Below are 20,957 nucleotides of genomic sequence, written 5' to 3' on the forward strand. Positions count from 1 at the left end.
GCGGCCACGGAAAACAACTGACACCGGTCCGAATTCCGTCAGCCTCCCTCTGCTCAGCAGTCCACAAGAATGTGGCCACCTCTATCCTCACTCCCGTAGTGCCCCTATAAAACCCACTTATAAGTCTCACTACCACGTGATGCGGAAAACAAGCAATGCCTACTTGAATCCCCCCAGGAAACAGAGTCCCCTGCCACAAGACTAAGTCCCCTACCACAAATAAACAGAAAACTGGAATTCCACCAGCCCCAGCGCTCAGGGTTGTGGTTACCAAAAGAAAACTGGAATCCCCCCAGCCGAAGCTGAGGTTTACCAAAACTGGAATCCCCCCAGCCGAAGCTGAGGTTTACCAAAACTGGAATCCCCCCCAGCCTCAGCACTCGGGACAGTGGTTACCAAACTTGGAATTCCACTAGCCCCAGTACTCGAAACTGTGGGTTACCACGTGCACAATGAGGCTAGCCGGGCTCTCAAAGTGTCACAAGAAGGATCCCCAGGAAACTATGAGTCTACACAATCTCCACAGATCCAACAATCCCCTTTTTCCCTACAGCCCCAGCCACGAGGCTCCTAAAAGAGTTAAACAGGAAAAGATGACCCCCAGGAACACATCCACAGGTCAACCCCCCTTTTTCCCTACAACCACAGCACCGTGGTTCCTAAAAGGGGTAAAACAGGCAACAGAAGACCCAGGCAAATCCCCTCAGGTCCACCCCCCTTTATCCCAAAAAGGGGAAAACAAGCAAGACAGAGAACCCCAGGCAAATCCCCTGCAGGTCCCCACCCCCCCTTTATCTCAAAATGGGGAAACAGGCAAACAATTCAAACACACCCAGGCAACAGATAGACTAAAATGCAGGTAAACAAGTGAGTAACGAGGCACCGGGCAAGATATTACCTGTCTTTGATGTCCTCCCGGGAAGCAGTCACAGACACGTGGACGGGTTAATCCAAGGGGCCGGAACATACCGGTGGCTCTGCAGAAGTCTCTACCGTGTACTTGGAGGTGATCAGTCTCCCTTCCTACCCCCAGGATTCCCCCGTCCAACAGCATCTTCCTTAGGACGGCTCACCGGCCAGACATAGCCCGATGCCCCACGTTGGATGCGCCAAATTGATGTGGATTAATTTAGAAATAAACAAATATGTTTAAATGTCTATCTGTTCCTGTCCAAATCTGAGATGATTAAATTGCGTATACGCAGAAGTAAGCTCACACTGACACATGGAGTTCAGGTTAAAAGCACTTCAGAAAATTTAATACAATCTGGTTGGAAAACAGTTGTGCAGATCTTTTTAAAAGCAAAATGACATCATCATTGGTTATCAGATAATAACAAATAAACATCATTAATTGGATTAAACATTATGTGACTAACTTCGTGTCCACCCACCAAGAGGTGGTATTATTTTGGACACGGGTGGGGACAAGGGGGTCTTGAGCGTCATTTTACACAGTCAGTGATGTCAGATCTCGTGGTCAGGTGCAAGGTCTCTTATGAATAGAACATTTCATTACTACAGTGTTCTCATGGCCTTCAATTTATACTATGTTGCGAGTTAGGGGAAATTCAGCAGTTCCTGGGTTAGTCATATCTTTATGGAAAAATACAGTCTTTGTCTATTGTGTTAGATGTGCTGAGCAATTCTGTCATGTAATGTAGTTTTCATATGGAGAAGTCAGGTTATGAGGACAAAATGGAGGATTTGTCACAGCATCAGGTTAAAATGGAGTTAGTGCAATAATTCAATACAAGTACAATAAAGATTTTTTAATAATTCTACATCAGGGTCTATGAGTACTGCTAAAGATTTTCTCTCTTTTTTAAACAATAATGAAGAGGGCATTGTTTTAACTGTGGATTTTAGTAACACTATGGTGGCCTATTTGGATTTAAATATTTATATTGAAAACAATAAGATACAAACAAAAACGCACTTTAAGGATGTAAACGTAAACAACTATATTAGTACAGATAGTTGCAATAATATAATATGGCTAGATAGCATACCGAAAAGTCAAATTATGCGTCTTAAAAGAAATTGCTCTGATACATCAATGTTTTTTAAACAAGCCAACAAAATAAAAGAAAGCTTCATACAAAAAGGTTATAATGCTAATAAGATTGAGTCAACAATAAATGAGACAGCTATTACTAATAGGAACCAACTTATACATAAAACAAAAAAGGTCCAAGTGAATCAAAGTAATCCAGACTTTACATTACCAATTGTCTTGGATTACAATAATAAGAATAAACAATTGAAGAAAATCCTAACAAAGCACTGGCACCTATTGAAGGGAGATGAGATTTAAAAAAAAATAATTCCTGATAAATCAAAAATAATTTTTAGAGGGGCACTAAATCTTAAGATGCATCTAACGAAGAATTTTACCAAGACTATCCCAAATAAAATCAATAATTTTATGGATAAAAGGGGTTTTTATAAATGTAACTGTTGTATGGCATGTAAAAAAACAAAAACAACAAATAGAACCATCACTAAATTTAAATCAAACAATACCGGTAAAATATATAATATTAAAGAAGTTATTACTTGTAATAATAAAAATGTAATATATTTATTGGAGTGCCCATGTGGCCTCCAGTATGTGGGTAGAACTATAAGATCACTAAAACAAGGATAGCTGAGCACTGCAGGAATGTAGAAAAAGGTTTAAAAAAACATTCAATACCAGCCCATTTCTGTATGCACAAAAATGATCCAAAATATCTTTCTTTTACTGGGATTGCAATAGTTAAGAATCATTGGAGAGGAGGAGATGTTGTTAAAAAGATCGGTCAAATAGAGATGCAGTGGGTATACCAGTTGGATACCCTACACCCCAATGGGCTAAATGCCGACTTTGATCTATACAACTTCTTATAAATCCTCCTACATTGTTTATTCCTTTTGTATTTCACTTGTTCTATATACCCCCTTTTTATTATACATATTTTTTTAGTATTGATATTTTATAGGTTTTTAATATTTTTAATATTTCTTAGCCTATTATATCTATTTTATTAATATACCTTTTTTAGTACTGATATCCACAGAGGCTTTTAACATTTCTTAGCCTATTAAATCTATTTTTATATATTCCCCCCTTTTTTCTATTGCAATCCTAATTTTGGTCACATATGTATGTTCTTTCTATTTTTAAATCACCCTTGTTTCTTTATGCATCCATTTTAAAACGTTATATACCCCCTTTTTTTAGCAAGTTTATATACGCAACTAGATGCTTGTTTTTATATAAATACCTTATTTTGTATGTATATATTTTTTTGGGATCATTTTTGTATTATGTTTATTAACATATATACAATAGGATGGCTAAATAAGTGACTAATACTGTTTCTCATATTTTCTATATTCCATGCCCTTAACAAAGATGGCCGCCACACAATTTCTATCAGTATGGAGAGATGAGATATGCCCACTCTCCATACTTCCTTTCTTTTGAAGCTGGCCACAAAGGAGCGCTTTTGGAACGCAACGCACGCCGAATTATTGGCGTTACGTGCGTTCCAGCGCAATAGTTTCAGCCAATGCCGGTCTCCGGTAAAACGCGAGCACCGCGTCATTTCCGGTCGACGCAAGTGCCGCGTCACTTCCGGTGCGCCATATGCGTTCCACCGGCACCCGGAATCAGGAAGAAGACACACACCAGACGGAAATCTGCCAATTTACTAACATATAAAAACGGATCTGAGAGGAGGTTGCACCACACTTCTGAAGAAGCCTTGTGAGGCGAAACTCTTTAAGTGGGACATTAACGTTTTATACCTTTTATGGTTTTTGTTTATATTTTGTTTATATTAAAGTATACTTTTAAAGTTACTTTTTATATTCATTCTTTTACCTCCTGGATCTTGTATATCCTTGGTGGGGATTATACCACCTAAGCTGATCATACTAGAGCAGGTCACATGCTCTAGCAATTGTACAATACAATACTATCCATTATTTACACCATTACTGGTACTTACTTCACCATTGGCTGTTATTTTCCGTTTTTTTGCATATACCACGCATATTGCACTTTGGAAGCCCCTGTATACACCACAACAACATATCCTAAGATGGGGATTGTACCGTCCAAGCGCTGCACAGCTGAGCTCTGTTATAGCTCATATAAATGTGAGTGAATTATATGTAGCTGTACTCACCACCACCAAATATATCACTGTATTGCACTATTGTTTTTTATTTCTCTGCTTTATTCCAAGGTTTGGTTTCTTCTGGATATACTTGAGAACATATGTATGTATATTTTGCACATATAAAATACTAGGCGCGGGATACACTTTTCTTTTTTATTGAAAGATTATATCCTTGAATAGAGAAAATTTATGACAAACTTACCGTAGTTTTCTTTTCCTGGCTATTTCTCATGGCAGCATCACTTATGGGTAGCTCCTCCCTTAGCAGTCACAGGACAGGAATTAATTAGATTAATTAATTAGACTGATAGGTATAAAGAGTCCCTCCTCCCCTTACACCTCAGTCCATTTATAAAGCTGAAAAAAATAAGAGAATGGGCAGGAACCCTGATGCTGCCATGAGAAATAGCCAGGAAAAGAAAATTACGGTAAGTTTGTCATACATTTTCTTTATTCCTGGTTAATCATGGCAGCATCACTTATGGGTAATACCCAAGCTCACTTAATTATAGGGTGGGAATATAAAACTCGAGAAAAGACACTAAACAGTCTCAATGCCGCAAAGAAATTTAATATCAACGGGATAAGGAAACCGTAGATAGGACACCCTTCCCAAAGGAAGTGGAAGGAGTATCCACATCCAACTTGTAGTGTTTCAAGAACGTAATCGGGGAAGACCAGGTGGCTGCCCTACAAATATCATCGTATGGAACCTCTGCCCAATTAGCCCATGAAGTCGACAATGCTCTGGTAGAATGAGTTCTTATCTTCATTGGAGGAGATCGATTTTTAGAGATATATGCTTTCCTGATCACTAGTGTAATCCAACGTTTTAATGTAGATAAAGAGGCTGCCTCACCTCTCCTGGCTCCTGATGGTAAAATTAAGAGTTGGTCAGTTTTTCTGTAAGACTCAGAACGCTGAAGGTACATAGACAGGCAGTTCATGACATCCAAACATTGCCACCTTACCTCCTCTTGCGAAGAAGGATTGGGGTAGAATGATGGAAGAACCACTTCTTGAGAGAGATGAAACTGAGAGACCACTTTAGGAACAAACTCGGGTTTTGGCTTCAGGCACACCCTATCATGATGAATTGTAGACAAGAAGATAAGGTAGAAAATGCTTTAATCTCCGAAATTCTTCTTGCGGAAGTAATTGCCACCAAAAACAAAGTTTTATAACGTCAGGAGGGTAGCATCCAAACTCTCAAGAGGAACGAACAGATCCTCAGTTAGGTAATTGAGCACCAGAGCAAGGTCCCAAGGAGGGGTAGTAGATCTGGAAGGAGGTCTCAACCTGAAAGCTGCCTTGAAGAACCTGGAGATCAAAGGATCTGAAGTCCATGAGATGTTGCATAAAGCTGAAAGAGCCGAAGACTGAACCCTAAGAGTGCTGAGGCTAAGGCCCTTATCCAGACCCTCTTGCAGGAACTCCAAGATTTCAGTATTGCGAGGATACAGGAAGTCAACGTGTTTGGCCGAAGCCCATTCCCGGAACACATCCCAGATCCTATGGTAGCATGAGGAAGTAGAAGCTTTCCTGTATGCTATAGGAGTCAAGTCAAGGTACTAACTCACACCTATAAAGCACTGAACAACTCTAGCCCCTTTATATCTCCTCACAGATCCATAGGTATGTCCCTTCTCGGTCTCTCTGCTCTGCCCGTGACCACCTCCTGTCCGTTGTCCGCACCCGTACGGCCAACTCGCGCTTGCAGGACTTCTCGCGGGTGGCTCCCTTCCTATGGAATAGCCTGCCTACCGCCATCAGACTCTCCCCTAGTCTTGAATCTTTTAAGAAGTGCCTTAAAACCCATCTCTTTAGGAAAGCTTATGGCTTCCAAGACTAACCCCTACCTCACATACCTGTCTCTTGCCCTCTCCTAAAGGGCAGCCCACCTTATTTGATTACAAATTCCTGTCCTAATGTGTTTTACACCCCACCTCCTCTAGAATGTAAGCTCTATTGAGCAGGGTCCTCTTCAACCTATTGTTCCTGTAAGTTTATTTGTAATTGTCCTATTTATAGTTAAATCCACTCTCATAATATTGTAAAGCGCTACGGAATCTGTTGGCGCTATATAAATGGCAATAATAATAATAATAATAATAATAATAATGGAGGTCACCCAGTCTCCTCTTTTGACGCTCTTCAAGATGGTCTGTAACGATTCAATTTTGAATGTTCTTACATCGAGCATGGAGTTCACCCCCTTCAAGTTCAAGATGAGACGCCACTTTCCCTGGGGTTCTGGGGCCAAGAACACTGTGGAGTAAACCCCAAGGAACCTTTCCTGTCTTGGAACTTCTTCCACCAATTTTTGTTCCAGAAGAGTAGAAATGCAGGTCCTCATGGCCCTTCGTTTGGTGCCTACCAACACCCTGGATTTTTTGAAGAAAGCAGATTTTGGGCGAGAGGAAAATTCTATCCTGTAACCCTCCTTTATGATGGAAGTGACCCACACGTCCGAAATATTTTTGGCCCACACGGGCTAGAAGAACTTCAGTCTTCCTCCCACAGACCCCGAACGGGCCTGAAGACCTTCAGAAGTTCTTCCCAGAGGTTCTAGCTCCTCTTCCTCTGGAAGCCTTATTGGAAGAAGAGTGTGAGAAGGATTTCCATGAAGAATTTCTGGAATACTCCCTTCCCGGTTTATAGCTTCTACTGTCCCGAAAGGAACGATCCTTGAAGCGCTTATTCTTCCAGTAGGAGGGAAAGCTCTTTCTGCTCACATGAGGCAAAAATGCTTTTTTCCCATTAGCAGCTTTTTGAATAGCATCCTCCAGAATTTTGCCAAATAGGAGATCCCCCTGGAATGGAAGGCAACACAAGGACGCCTTAGAGGCATAGTCCGCTCCCCACGAATAAAGCCATAAGGCCCTTCTAGAAGCCACAGACAGGGCCATACTCTTTGCAATCATGCGAGTGATGTCTAGAGAGGCTTCTGAACAGAATTCCGTGGCAAGGCTAAAGTCCTTGAGGCTCTCCAAAAGATGTTCCCTACGGACACCCTGGTCAATGTCCTCCTCCAAATTAGCGAGAGAGTGGTCAGAGCCACTGCCGGATGAAGGGCAGAGCCCAGGGCCAAGTAGGCTTTAATCAAATCTCCATCCATACGCTTTTTCATAGGCTCTCTGAGATATGCCATGGAGTCAATAGGGAGCGTAGTTTTCTTTGCCATATGAAGCACCGTAGCGTCAATCTTAGGAACCAAATTCCACAGGCAGCAGTCCACGGCAGAGAAAGGATAAATCCTTGTGAATTTATTTTTCAAGGTGTATTTCCTTTCTGGCTTATTCCATTCTTGAAGGATCATGTCCCTGATCGAGCAATGCACCGGGAAGGTAGGTCTATTTGGTTTTAGGTCCTCAAAGAACCTGTCAGCCTCCCTCACTATAGACTTTTCTTCCATGAGACTAAGAGTGTCTCTGAGAAGGGTAATAAGTCTATCAATAGACTTCGAGTCGAGAGACCTGGAGGTATATTCAACTTCCTCCTCACCATCATCTGAGACCTCCCACACATCAGGGTCTTCTCCAGAGCTGGAAGACTGAGGTTCCGCTCTGCGTCTCTTATTCGGACCACTAGACACAGACAATTAGAGGGGGGGCAGAGGGGGCCATGGCCCCCCCTACATCATGCTGTGCCCCCTTGCCCCCCCCCCCCAAATGCCATGCCACTTGCTGGCCATGGGCTTAAATTCTATTCCCTCGGGCTGTAACAGTCTGTGACAGCCCGAGGGAATGCAGGTAAGAGGAGCTGGAGCGATGCTGGGGGCTGTCTGTGGCCGGAGGGAGCACTGACAGGCTCCCCGGCACAGGCACTGCCCCCAAATGAAGCCCCGCCTCCCGTGCATAAGCCCCGCCCCTGCCGTTAAGCAGCAGACCATGCTGCTGCTGCAAAGGCTAGAAGATGGCTGTCTTACCCCCAGCAACAGGTAGGCTTGATGTGTGTGTGTGTGTATGTGTGTGTGTGTGTGTGTCTCTGCTAGTGAGGAAGCTTGTGTGTGCGTGTGTATGGACTCAGCAGTCTCTGTGTGTGTGTGTGTGTGTGTGTATGGACTCAGCAGTCTGTGTGTGTGTGTGTGTGTGTATGGACTCAGCAGTCTGTGTGTGTGTGTCTGGACTCAGCAGTCTGTGTGTGTGTGTGTCCGGACTCAGCAGTCTGTGTGTGTGTATGTGTCTGGAGTCTGGACTCAGCAGTCGGTGTGTGTGTGTGTGTGTGTGTCTGGACTCAGCAGTCTGTGTGTGTGTGTGTGTGTGTGTCTGGACTCAGCAGTCTGTGTGTGTGTGTGTATGGACTCAGCAGTCTGTGTGTGTGTGTGTGTGTGTGTGTGTGTATAGACTCAGCAGTCTGTGTGTGTGTGTGTGTGTGTGTGTGTGTGTATGGACTCAGCAGTTGTGTGTGTGTGTGTGTATGGACTCAGCAGTGTGTGTGTGTGTGTGCATGGACTCAGCAGCAGGGCCGCCATCAGGGCATGACATTCATTATGTGCACATATATATATATATATATATATATATATATATATATATATATATATATAGCGATTTTCGCTATATATATGTGCACAGAGGGCCCCCTGCTACCTGTACAATGAAGAGCGGGCCCAGCAGCACACTCTGTCCTCCTTTCCAGCTGCTCTCTGTCTAACTTTCCTGCACCCTGCGGCCGCCAGAGCGTTGCCATGGGTTACTATGGCAATGCTGCGCACAGCATGCAGGCCTGTCTTGTGAGAGTTAGTCAGCGAGGAGCTGGAAGGAAGACAATGTGTGCTGCTGGGCCCCCTCTTCAATGTACCGCGGCTGGCTCCCTCCACCATGCCACTGGATCAACAGTAAATGTGATCTCCCCCCTCCCTGGCACGGTAAGAACCAGGTGGGGGGGAATAAAATTGAAATATACATAAATAAATAAAAAATAATAATACTCCCCTCCCCCCTATTTTACATACACACTGAATCCTTACAAGCACACTCTGCACTACACACACACACACTACATTCACTAAACACACTCTGCACTACACACACACTTCATTCACTAAACACACTCTGCACTACACACACACTACATTCACTAAACACACTCTGCACTACACACACACAATACATTCACTACACACAATACATTCACTACTAAACACACTCTGCCATACATGGACTCAGCAGTCTGTGCGTGTGTATGGACTCAGCATTCTGTGGGTGTATGGACTCAGCAGTCTTTGTATGTGTGGGTGTGTGTGTATGGACTCAGCAGTGTGTATGTGGACTCAGCAGTCTGTGTGTGTGTGTGTGTATGGACTCAGCAGTCTCTGTGTGTGTATGGAATCAGCAGTATGTGTGTGTGTGTGTGTATGGACTCAGAAGTCTGTATGTGTGTATGGACTCAGCAGTCTGTGTGTGTGTGTGTGTATGGACTCAGCAGTCTGTGTGTGTGTGTGTGTGTGTCTGTGTGTGTGTGTGTGTGTGTATGGACTCAGCAGTCTGTGTGTGTATATGGACTCAGCAGTCTGTGGGTTTCTGTGTGTGTGTATGGACTCAGCAGTCTGTATGTCTGTGTGTGTGTGTGTGTGTGTGTGTGGACTCAGCAGTCTGTGTGTACGTGTATAAATCAGCCTGTGTGCATTTAGCAACACCTGTGTGCATTCAGTAGTCTGTGTGCATTCAGAAATCTGTGTGTGTGTATGTATTCAGTGTACTGTGTGTATGTATTCAGCAGTCTATCAATAATTACATTTTTTATTCCTGTGAGTTGTTGTGTAGGAAGGGCCCCAGTGCACTGCTTTGCCCGGGGGCCCTTAACGCTGTTAAGATGGTACTGCTTGTGTGTGTCAGTGAGCTTCTATTTAGTGAGCATGTGTGTGTCAGTGAGCTTGTCTTTAGTGAGCTTGTGTGTGTCCCTGAACTTCTTTGTAGTGAGCCTTGTGTTTAAACAAGTGAGTGTGTCTGTAGTAAGCTTGTGTGTGAGTCAGAGAATTTTGTCTGTCAGTAAGCCTATTTGCGCATGTCAGTGAGCTTGTGTGCTTACTGTACAATATTTACATATTGACTTGTAGAAATGGCATACATTTTTTTCCAGGGCTGCTTTGGATTCTCAAGTTGGCTCTGCCAGCGAGTGCGCTTTACAGCTGAATCATCTGTGTCAGCTGCCGCACACTTTAGCCCTGTTACACACGTCTGGGAGCTGCCGTTGACGGGTACTAGTAGTCTAGAGATAGGGACATGGGGTATATGCTATCTGTATAATACTATAGTGCTGTTCTCTGTATAATACAGATCTGTGTGTGTATAATATCCCGGGATAGTCAGTGTTCCTGTATAGTGCTGCTCTCTGTCTTGGGATATTATACACAAACAGACCTGTATTATACAGAGAGCAGCACTATACAGGGAGCACTGACTGTCCTGGGATATTATACACACAGCCATGTATTATACAGAGAGCAGCACTATACATGGAGCACTGACTGTCCCAATTTATTATACACACAACCCTGTATTATACAGAGAGCACTGACTGTCCAGGGATATTATACACAGACAGTAATTGATAGCTGTGCTGCAAAATGTCCTTGGAATTTTTTTTCAAATGTTGGCAACTATGGCACTGTATCAAAGGAAATGTGTTTGGTTTTATTAATAATCCCTGGTGGAAAATAATGAATCCTCCACCAGGGATTATAAAAAAAAAAAAACAACACATTTTGTCGGGGGAGGGGCTTAACATGCGGCAGGGGCGGGGTCAAACTGTGGCGAGGGCGGGGTTGAATGTGCCCCCCTACTTTTGTCCCTGGCTCACCCTGTGCCCCCCTAAAAATGAATCCTAGCCACTGACTAGACACTGTGGTAGATTTAAAGCCCTCAGCAATAGCTTGGGAAATCCAGCGTTTAAGGTCATCCTGTGGGGAACCCCCACTGGGGGCATCTGCCGCTTCGAATCAGCATTGCCTGCAGAGGTTCCTTCCATGGGGAGCAAGTGATGAACAATTAATGCATTTATTGGACTTTTCCCTTGATTTCCTTGCTGGGGAATCCAGATGCTTGCTGGGGCTGAAATAAAGCCATATATAACATATATTACAAGCTTAGTTTGGCACTCTTTTAACAACCTTCCCCCCTCCCCCCCCCCATAGAAAAAAATAATGGCTCACCTATGTTCTCTAGAGAGGGATCTTGCAGAGGCAGAGGGAGAATCCATACTAAAAAGGAGAATCAAAGGAAATTCAATACACAATTCCCAAAAGGAGGCAGAAGCAAACTGACAAGAAAAGAAAATCCCCAAATCAGCAGCACAGAAGAGTTAAAAATCCTACCTCAATGACAGAAAAAATTCCTCCAGGCAGCCAGGCAAAACAGCAAATGCAGAAACTGTAGATAACTCAGGAACCGAAATGCCAGCTCTTGAACAGCTGATACAGCGCCTAGGCAGAGAAAGCTGTATCACCGAGTTTAAATAGAGCCGGGAAGATAGAGCTGGGAAGCGTCCGGCCCGCGCATGTGCAGACCGCTGGAACGCACGCTATGTGTTCCAAACGCTCGCGGACGAAAATTGCATAACTTCCGGTTTCGCCGGCCTGGCCGCGACGTCACTTCCGCCTGCTGGAACGCACAACGTGTTCCAGCCAATCATGCTGGCCACACCAGGAACCCACAGGCAACAACAGAGGGCACCCCTGCTGCAGCAGAGAGGGACTCTACCCTCAGGAAAGATCACTCAGCACACCAGTAAGTAAACAGGGTCCCCCCACAGGAGGACCCCCATAGTATGGATCCCACACACTGCCACCAATGCTAGGGGAGGGCATTTTTAGACCCCAGTTGCTAGGGGCAAGACAAACAACAAGGGGAATTTTTAAGGAGGACCAACCCCAAAGTCTCAGATTACCTGTAGCCGTGTTTCCCTCAGAACACCAAATCCCACGCAGCAGTGCAGTACTTACACTGAACCTGACCCAGTTAGTCCTGCTCATGCAGGCTGTTTACTGGGTCCTTTAAATGAAGAGAGGCTGAACTTCATTTGGAACAAACCCACGACAAACGCAGGAAGGTGGCCATAAAAAAAAATTGTAAAAAGTCCAGTAGAACTTGCTAAGGACAGGAAAAAAGACTAGGGTGTAAGGGGAGGAGGGACTCTTTATACCCATCAGTCTAATTAATTAATCTAATTAATTCCTGTCCTGTGACTGCTAAGGGAGGAGCTACCCATAAGTGATGCTGCCATGATTAGCCAGGAATATTCTGTTTTTGCAAGTATGCATCTAGTAGCTGTTTGAACATCTGTATGGACTCTGATAAAACCACTTCTTCAGGCAGAGAATTCCACATCCTTATTGTTCTTACAGTAAAAAAACCTTTCCTTTGCCTTAGACGAAATCTTCTTTCTTCCAGTCTAAACGCATGACCTTGTGTCCTATGTAAAGTCCGGTTTGTGAATAGATTTCCACACAATGGTTTGTATTGGCCCCGAATATATTTGTATAATGTTATCATATCCCCTCTCAGGCGACGTTTTTCTAAACTAAATAGGTTTAAATTTGTTAACCTTTCTTCATAGCTGATATGTTCCATTCCTTTTATTAATTTTGTAGCCCGCCTCTGCACTTTTTCTAGTGCCATAATATCCTTCTTTAGAACAGGTACCCAAAATTGCACAGCATATTCAATATGCGGTCTTACCAGTGATTTATAAAGAGGCAAAATGATATTCTCGTCCCGAGAATGAATGCCCTTTTTCATGCATGACGATACCTTACTGGCCTTGGCCACTGCTGATTGACATTGCATATTGTTGCATAGTTTGTTGTCTATAACAATTCCCAAGTCCTTTTCATGTGTTGTTATCCCTAATTCGCTTCCATTAAGGGTATACGTTGCTTGTGTATATGTTATCCCTAATTCGCTTCCATTAAGGGTATACGTTGCTTGGGTATATGTTGCTTGTGTATTCTTTATACCGAAGTGCATAACTTTGCATTTTTCAACATTAAATGTCATCTGCCATTTGAGTGCCCAGTCCCCCAGTCTATCTAAATCCCTCTGCAGCAAAGTAATATCTTTCTAGCATTGTATTATTTTACAGAGTTTTGTGTCATCTGCAAACACTGAAACATGACTTTCAATGCTGTCTTCAAGATCATTTATAAACATGTTAAATAGAAGGAGTCCCAGAACAGACCCCTGAGGGACACCACTTGCCACCTCTGTCCAGCTTGAAAATTTACCATTAATGACAACTCTTTGTACTCTGTTTTTAAGCCAATGTTCTACCCAAGAACAAGCATTTTCATCTAGACCGATTTCCTTGAGTTTGAACACTAATCTATTGTGTGGAACTGTATCAAATGCCTTGGCAAAATCCAAATAGATATTATTATTATTATTATTATTATTATTATTATTTTCATTGATAAAGCGCCAACAGATTCCGTAGTGCTTTACAATATTATGAGAGGGGGGATTTAACTAAATATAGGACAATTACAAGAAACAGGAACGATAAGTTGAAGAGGACCCTGCTCAAACAAGCTTACAGTCTGTAGGAGGTGGGGTGTAAAACACAATAGGACCGGAAATAGCAATCAAAAAGGTGGGAGTGAAATACTGAAGACAACTATTCAGCCACAGCAGGACTTTCTGTAATAGACAGCTTCTTATAGCATAGTGCAAATACAGCGGTTAGAACCTGAATAAACCAGCATAGAATGAAAGTTAACTGTTTGAAATACGTACACCGACATCTAGCCATAAACTACCTAACTACTGGTCTTGTCTTGTTTTGTTTTTTTTTTTTTTAAAAAGTGCAGTACCTATTGCTTACATGTACCCAATGTTTAAAATGCTATGTAACTCTGAACATATCACTGCTTACGCCTGTAACTAATTCTGCATTCAAAAATAAAGAATTTAAAAAAAAAAAAAAAAAGGTGGGAGTGAATCAGAACTGGAAGAGAGAGTAGAGTGCTGCCCTTTAGGAGAGAGCAGGATACAGGTATGTGAGGGAGAGGTTACTCTGGGAGACCATAAGCTTTCCTAAAGAGATGGGTTTTAAGGCACTTTAAATGATTGAAGACTAGGGGAGAGTCTGATGGCAGAAGGTAGTCTATTCTATAGGAAGGGAGCCGCCCACGAGATGTCCTGCAAGGGTGAGTTGCCAATACGTGTGCAAACAGCGGTAAGGAGAAGGTCAAGGGGCAGAGCGGAGAGACCGAGAAGGGGCATACCTATGGATCTGTGAAGAGATATAAGAGGGGCTAGAATTGGTCAATGCTTTATAGGTATGGGTTAGAACTTTGAATTGGCACCTATATGATACAGGAAGTCAATGTAAGGACTGACAGAAGGGTGAGGTGTGAGAGGGCCGACAAGAGAGGAAAATCAGTCTGGCGGCAGCATTCATTACAGACTGCAGTGGGGCAATAATCCATGCGGGAAATTACTAGAGCATGGACAAGCTCCTTAATAGCATCTTGAATAAGACAGGGGCAGATGCGGGTTATCTTTTTAAGATGGAATCTAGAGGACTTGGTAACATGCTGGATGTGAGGCTCAAAGGTGAGGCCAGAATCAAGTATGACACCAAGACCGCGTGCTTGCAAGGTTGGACTTATGTGGATACCACTAATTTGAAGGGAGAGCGAAAGAGGAGGATCAGTATTAGGAGGAGGAAAGACAAGGAGCTCAGTTTTACAGAGATTTAGTTTCAGAAAGCAGGAGGACATCCAGTCAGAGATGGAAGAAAGGCAAGTGACACGTTGCTGGGCGGCAGGGGAGAGATCCGGGGAAGAGAGATATATCTTGGTGTCATCAGCATACAGGTGGTAGTGGAATCCAAATGAGGTAATAAGTTTACCAAGAGAGGCAGTATAAAGATAAAATAGAAGGGAACCAAGGACAGAGCCTTGGGGGACTCCAACCGACACTGGACGAAGGGATAAGGTATCATTAGAAAAGGAGACACTGAATGAGCATTGGGAGAGATAAGAGGAAAACCACAAGAGGACAGAGTCACAGAGATGGAGTGATTGAAGAGTTTGAAGAAGTAGAGCATGATCAATGGTGTCAAAGGCAGCAGAGAGGTCAAGAAGAATTATTATGGAGTAGTGGCCTTTGGATTTAGCTGCAATTAGGTCATTGGTAACTTTGATAAGAGCAGTCTCAGTAGAGTGGAGGGGGCAGAAGCCAGATTGACGAGGGTCAAGGAGAGAGTTGGAATTGAGGAAGTGAGACATATGGGTAAAGACAAGTCTTCCCAGAAGCTTTGAGGAAAAAGGGAGCAGGGATAAGGGACTATATTTGGGGGGGGGGGGGGGGGAGAACAGGTAGAGAGATGTTTTTTTTCACGATAGGTACTACAGTGGCATGTTTAAGGGACAATGCCAGAAGAGAAAGAGCAGTTGAAGATGTGTGTTAAGAAAGGCACAAGACAAGGGGAGAGAGATCTGATAAGGTGAGATGGGACAGGATCAAGCGGGCAAGTGATGGGGCAAGAGGAAAGGAGAAGCGCAGCCACCTCTTGTTCAGTAGCCGGGGAGAAAGTCTGAAAGGTAGGAAAGGCATGATCTACATGTGGTTGAGAAAGAGAAAGGCAGGATGGGGAGAATTATTTCCTTAGCTTTTCAATCTTGTCGGTAAAGCAGCATGCAAAGCTATCGGCTGTAAGGTTAGTTTGAGGAGTGGCCACAGTAGGGCAAAGAAGAGAGTTAAAGGAGTCAAAGAGATGCCTGGGATTGCGGGAGCAAGAACTAATGAGAGGAAACATTTGTTCACCCTGTTTGGTGAGGGCAAGGGCTGCGCTGTATGAACCTAATATGAATCTATAATGGTGGAAGTCTGAATAAGTGCAAGACTGTCTCCAGAAACGTTCAGTACAATGGGAGATCTTTGCAGGTAGCATATTGATTTAGTATGCCACGGTTGGGGGCGTGTCCTCCTCGAGGTGCATGTTTGGAGTGGGGCTGCAGTGTTCAAGGCAGAGATGAGTCTAGTGTTATATGTGGAGATGGCCAGTGAGGGACAGGAGAGGGAAGGGATGGATAGGAGTTGTGAATTAACATCAGCTGACAGTTGCTGGATGTCAGTAGAATTAAGGTTCCTCCTGAGTTGAAGGGGGTTAGGCTAAGGTTGTTGGGTGAGGGGGTATTCAAGAGCAAATTATAAGAGGCGGTGGTTAATGTAGTTGTTCTGGTGAGTTTAGTCAGTCCCTACGGGCTTTTTGCAATAACCACTGTCTTTTCAGAGAAAAGGCAGTGTTTACATTACAGCCTAGGGACACCTCTGGTCAGTGGCCACTCCTCATATGACTACTAGGGGTAGTCTAGCTGGGAAACAAGTCTTGGCAAAAAATAAATCTTGACAGAGACAAGAGGTCAAGAGGGCCCTGCTCAAACAAGCTCACAATCCAAGAGAAAGGGAACAAAGAACACAATAGGATAAAAAATGTGTCAGAGGAGAGGAGAGAATGATTGATATGATGCCTGTATTGAGTTAATTGTTGAGAATAGTGAGTGGAGGCAATGTAGAGTCGAAAGAGATAAAGAGTTGAGTGGACTGTGAATGTATAGGTTATGTGTGTGAATGTGAGGACTGGTCAAGATGGGGGGGTCTCACCTTGCGGACGTCACGTACCTTGTGCCCATCTATTTTAACGTCTTTATGTCTTTTTGTAACCATGTGCAGGGGCGGACTGAGAACCCTCAGGGCCCCCGGGCAAAATAAATCAAGGGCCCCCTTACAGGCCGCACCCATACTCCGCAGCAAGCGCCACCCATGTCCCGCCTCCATACACCGCCTCCAGCCACACCCTACACAATCTTTAGACACAAGGAACAAAAGTGCAATAATCCCTTCGAGGCCCCAGTAGAGACTACAGTTGAGGGCTAATGGGCCATGGAGGGGGTCTTTCTAGCAGAGGCTATCTCAGTGTCCTTTAGAGAGTGTGTTAGAAAGAATCCCCTCCAGGCCCTATTAGAGACTACAATGGAGTCTAATAGGCTTGGAAGGGGGTCTTTCTAACAGAGGCCATCTCAGTGTCCCTGGCGGAAACAGTCGCCTCAAGGCCCCAGTAGAGACTACAATTGAGGGCTAATGGGCCATGAAGGGGGGCGAGCATTCTAGCAGAGGCTATCTCAGTGTCCTTTAGAGAGTGTGTTAGAAATAATTTCCTCCAGGTCCCATTAGAGACTACAATGGAGTCTAATGGGGCCTGGAGGGGGGTCTCTCCAACACTCTGGTTCCTATTCACAATATAGCAACACAACATAGCTCGCTGATACCTAGGCCAAGTTAGCTCCTCTTACCTTAATTACTGTTGCTGGCTGGCAGTCTGTGGGCTTGCTGGAAGGCTGTGGGCTTACTGGCTGCGGCTGGAAGGCTGTGGGCTTGCTGGCAGGCTGTGGACTTGCTGGCAGGCTGTGGGCTTACTGGCTACTGCCGGCAGGCTGTGGGCTTGCTGGCTGTGGCTGGCAGGCTGTTGGCTTGCTGGCTGTGGCTGGCAGGCTGTTGGCTTGCTGGCTGCGGCTGGCAGGCTGAGGGCTTGCTGGCTGTAAGCCTAACTGGTGGCCTGTGGGCTGGCTGGCCGGCCTGTGGGCTGGCTGGCTGGCCAGCCTGTGGGCTGGCTGGCATGCTGGCTACTGGGGAACTTGTAGATTATTTAAAGAAATAATCCATGCACAATAACCACTACTGCTCTGTGTAGTCGTTATGGTGCCAGGAGGGCCGGACCCCCCTTTCAGAGTAAGTAGTCAAACCATTTAAGAACAGTTTGACAACTTACCTGGGGTCTGCTGGGATATGAGGCTGTAGTAGGGTATAGGAGCAGTGGTGCAATGTGTAAGGGGTGCAGTGTGTGTGAGGGGGTGTAGTGTGTGAATGTGTAGGGTGTGTGGGGCAATGTGTGTATGAGGGGGCTGTGTATGTGTGTGGCAATGTTAGTATGGGGGGCTGTGTGTGTATGGGTGGGCAGTGTATGTGTGTGTGTGTGAGGCAATGTGTGTAAATGTGTATGGTGTGTGTGGGGGTATGGTGGGCAGTGTGTGAATGTGTATGGTGTGTGGGGGCAGTGTGTTTATGGGGCTAGAGTTCACTCTCAACACTGAGACTACCAGGAATCCTTGGTGGTCACAGTGTTGAGAGTGAACTCTAGCCCGTAGCTCCAGGGCTAGAGTTTACTCTCGCAAGAGCCGTAACGTTGCCGTGGTAATCGCGGCAACGATCTGTGCTCGCGCAAGAAGGACCCAGAGGAATTGCAGGCTGAGCTCCCGGGTCCTCTCTTCCTCCCTCCCCTGCCGGCTGCCCGCACGGTGCCTGCGGACAGGGGAGGGGGCAATTGCCCTCCTCTTACTCCCCCCCTCCCCCTCTTCTTACCCCCTCTTCTTACTCCCCCCTCACTCTCTTCTTACCCCCCTTCTTACTCTCCCCCTCTTCTTACTCCCCCCTCCCCCTCTTCTTACTCCCACCTCTTCTTTCTCCTCCCTCTTCTTACTCCCCTCCCCCCTCTTCTTACCCACCTCCCCCCTCTTCTTACCCCCTCCCCCTCTTCTTACTCCCCCTTCCTCTTTTTATTCCCCCTCCCCCTCTTCTTACCCCCTTCTTACTCCCCCCTCTTTTTACCCCCATCCCCCTCTTCTTACTCCCACCTCTTCTTACCCCCCTCCCTTTCTCTTCTTACCCCCTCCCTTTCTCTTCTTGCCCACCCTCCCTTTCTCTTCTCCCCCCTCACCCTTTCTCTTCTTACCCCTCCTCCCTCTCTCTTCTTACCCCCCTCTTTCTTCTTACCCCCCCTCTTTCTTCTTACCCCCTCCCTCTTTCTTCTTACCCACCCCCCTCCCTCTTTCTTCATACCCCCCTCCCCTCCCTCTCTGTTCATTTCCCCCCCCTGTCCATTCCCACCCTCTGTTCATCCCCCCTCTCTGTTCATTCCCCCCTCTCTGTTCATTACCCCCTCTCTGTTCATTTCCCCCTCTCTGTTCTTTCCCCCCCTCTGTTCATTTCCCCCCTCTGTTCATTCCCCCCTCTCTGTTCATTCCCCCCTCTCTGTTCACTCCCCCCCCTCTGTTCATTCCCCCCCACCCCCTCCCTCTCTGTTCACCCCCCCCTCTCTGTTCATTCCCCCCCTCCCTCTCTGTTCATTCCCCCCCTCTGTTCATCCCCCCTCTCTGTTCATCCCCCCCTCTCTGTTCATTCCCCCCACCCCTCCCTCTCTGTTCTTACCCACCCCCCTCCCCTGTAGCGTGGCCGAGCTGGTCTGCAGTCCGCGGTGCCCGGCCGGAGTGATAGAAAGGTGTGCACCTTCCTGTCAGTCCGGCCGGGTACAGGAAACAGAAACTCCTGTTCCGCGCGGAACAGGAGTTTCTGTTTCCTGTACCCGGCCGGACTGACAGGAAGGTGCACACTGAGCACCTTCCTATCACTCCGGCCGGGCATCGCGGACCGGACAGCAGCTCAGCCACGCTACAGGGGAGGGGAGGTGAGAAGCTGCAGCCGCCTGAGCGCTCTCTTAAGATTGCAGCATTTGAAGGGGCGGCCGGGCCCCCTGATGGCGGGCCCCCCTCCTGGCCGGGCCCTCGGACCATGTCCGAAGTGCCCGACCGCTCAGTCCGCCCCTGACCATGTGGTTATGGAGTCTTGCCTCTGTCCTGGGAGATAATGTGATTACTTCCCAATTATCTCCAGGATAGAGAGGAGGGATTGTGATGTCACTGTGGGAGTGTTTTGTTTGTATTGTCTGTGTTTGGCTAATATCCAATATGTGTCCCATTGTTCCATCAGGTCCCCTAGGGGAGTGTCCACCTGGTGGACACTTGCACAGGTAGCCCTCAATAAACCAGACCTACTTGCACCTTTCTTGAAGCCTTGGCTCATGCTATAATCACTTACTCCCCAGAGTAAGCTCTTGTAAGAGCTTGATTTTTTTTCTGCTACACTCTCTGGATTTAGGAGAGGTTCACCCACTGGGAGCTGGATCCTGGTCGTGGATCCAGGGTGGGTGAGAGATGACGAGACCCTGGTGCAGCTGCATCGCTGGAAGTGGGATCTGTAGTGCTGATGGTGTCGGTTGGAGTGCTCGGAGTCTTCGGCAAGCGCTAGGAGCATCGATTGGCGGAGGTACTTGGTCAGAGTGCCAGCGTTCCATCACAGATGGGTATGGGGAAAGTCAATGAGGAACAAGTTGGAATAACCAAGAAATGAAAGTGCATAAACAAATGCCTTTGTAACTTCTTCTTGTGTTAGATAGTGGTAATCGCGGCAACGATCTGTGCTCGCGCAAGAAGGACCCAGAGGAATTGCAGGCTGAGCTCCCGGGTCCTCTCTTCCTCCCTCCCCTGCTGGCTGCCCGCACGGTGCCTGCGGACAGGGGAGGGGGCAATTGCCCTCCTCTTACTCCCCCCTCCCCCTCTTCTTACCCCCCTCTTCTTACTCCCCCCTCACTCTCTTCTTACCCCCCTTCTTACTCTCCCCCTCTTCTTACTCCCCCCTCCCCCTCTTCTTACTCCCACCTCTTCTTACTCCTCCCTCTTCTTACTCCCCTCCCCCCTCTTCTTACCCACCTCCCCCCTCTTCTTACCCCTCTCCCCCTCTTCTTACTCCCCCTTCCTCTTTTATTCCCCTTCCCCCTCTTCTTACCCCCTTCTTACTCCCCCCTCTTTTTACCCCCATCACCCTCTTCTTACTCCCACCTCTTCTTACCCCCCTCCCTTTCTCTTCTTACCCCCTCCCTTTCTCTTCTTGCCCACCCTCCCTTTCTCTTCTCCCCCCTCACCCTTTCTCTTCTTACCCCTCCTCC

This window comes from Pelobates fuscus, chromosome 3, assembly GCF_036172605.1.
Source record: "Pelobates fuscus isolate aPelFus1 chromosome 3, aPelFus1.pri, whole genome shotgun sequence".
Classification (NCBI taxonomy): Eukaryota; Metazoa; Chordata; class Amphibia; order Anura; family Pelobatidae; genus Pelobates; species Pelobates fuscus.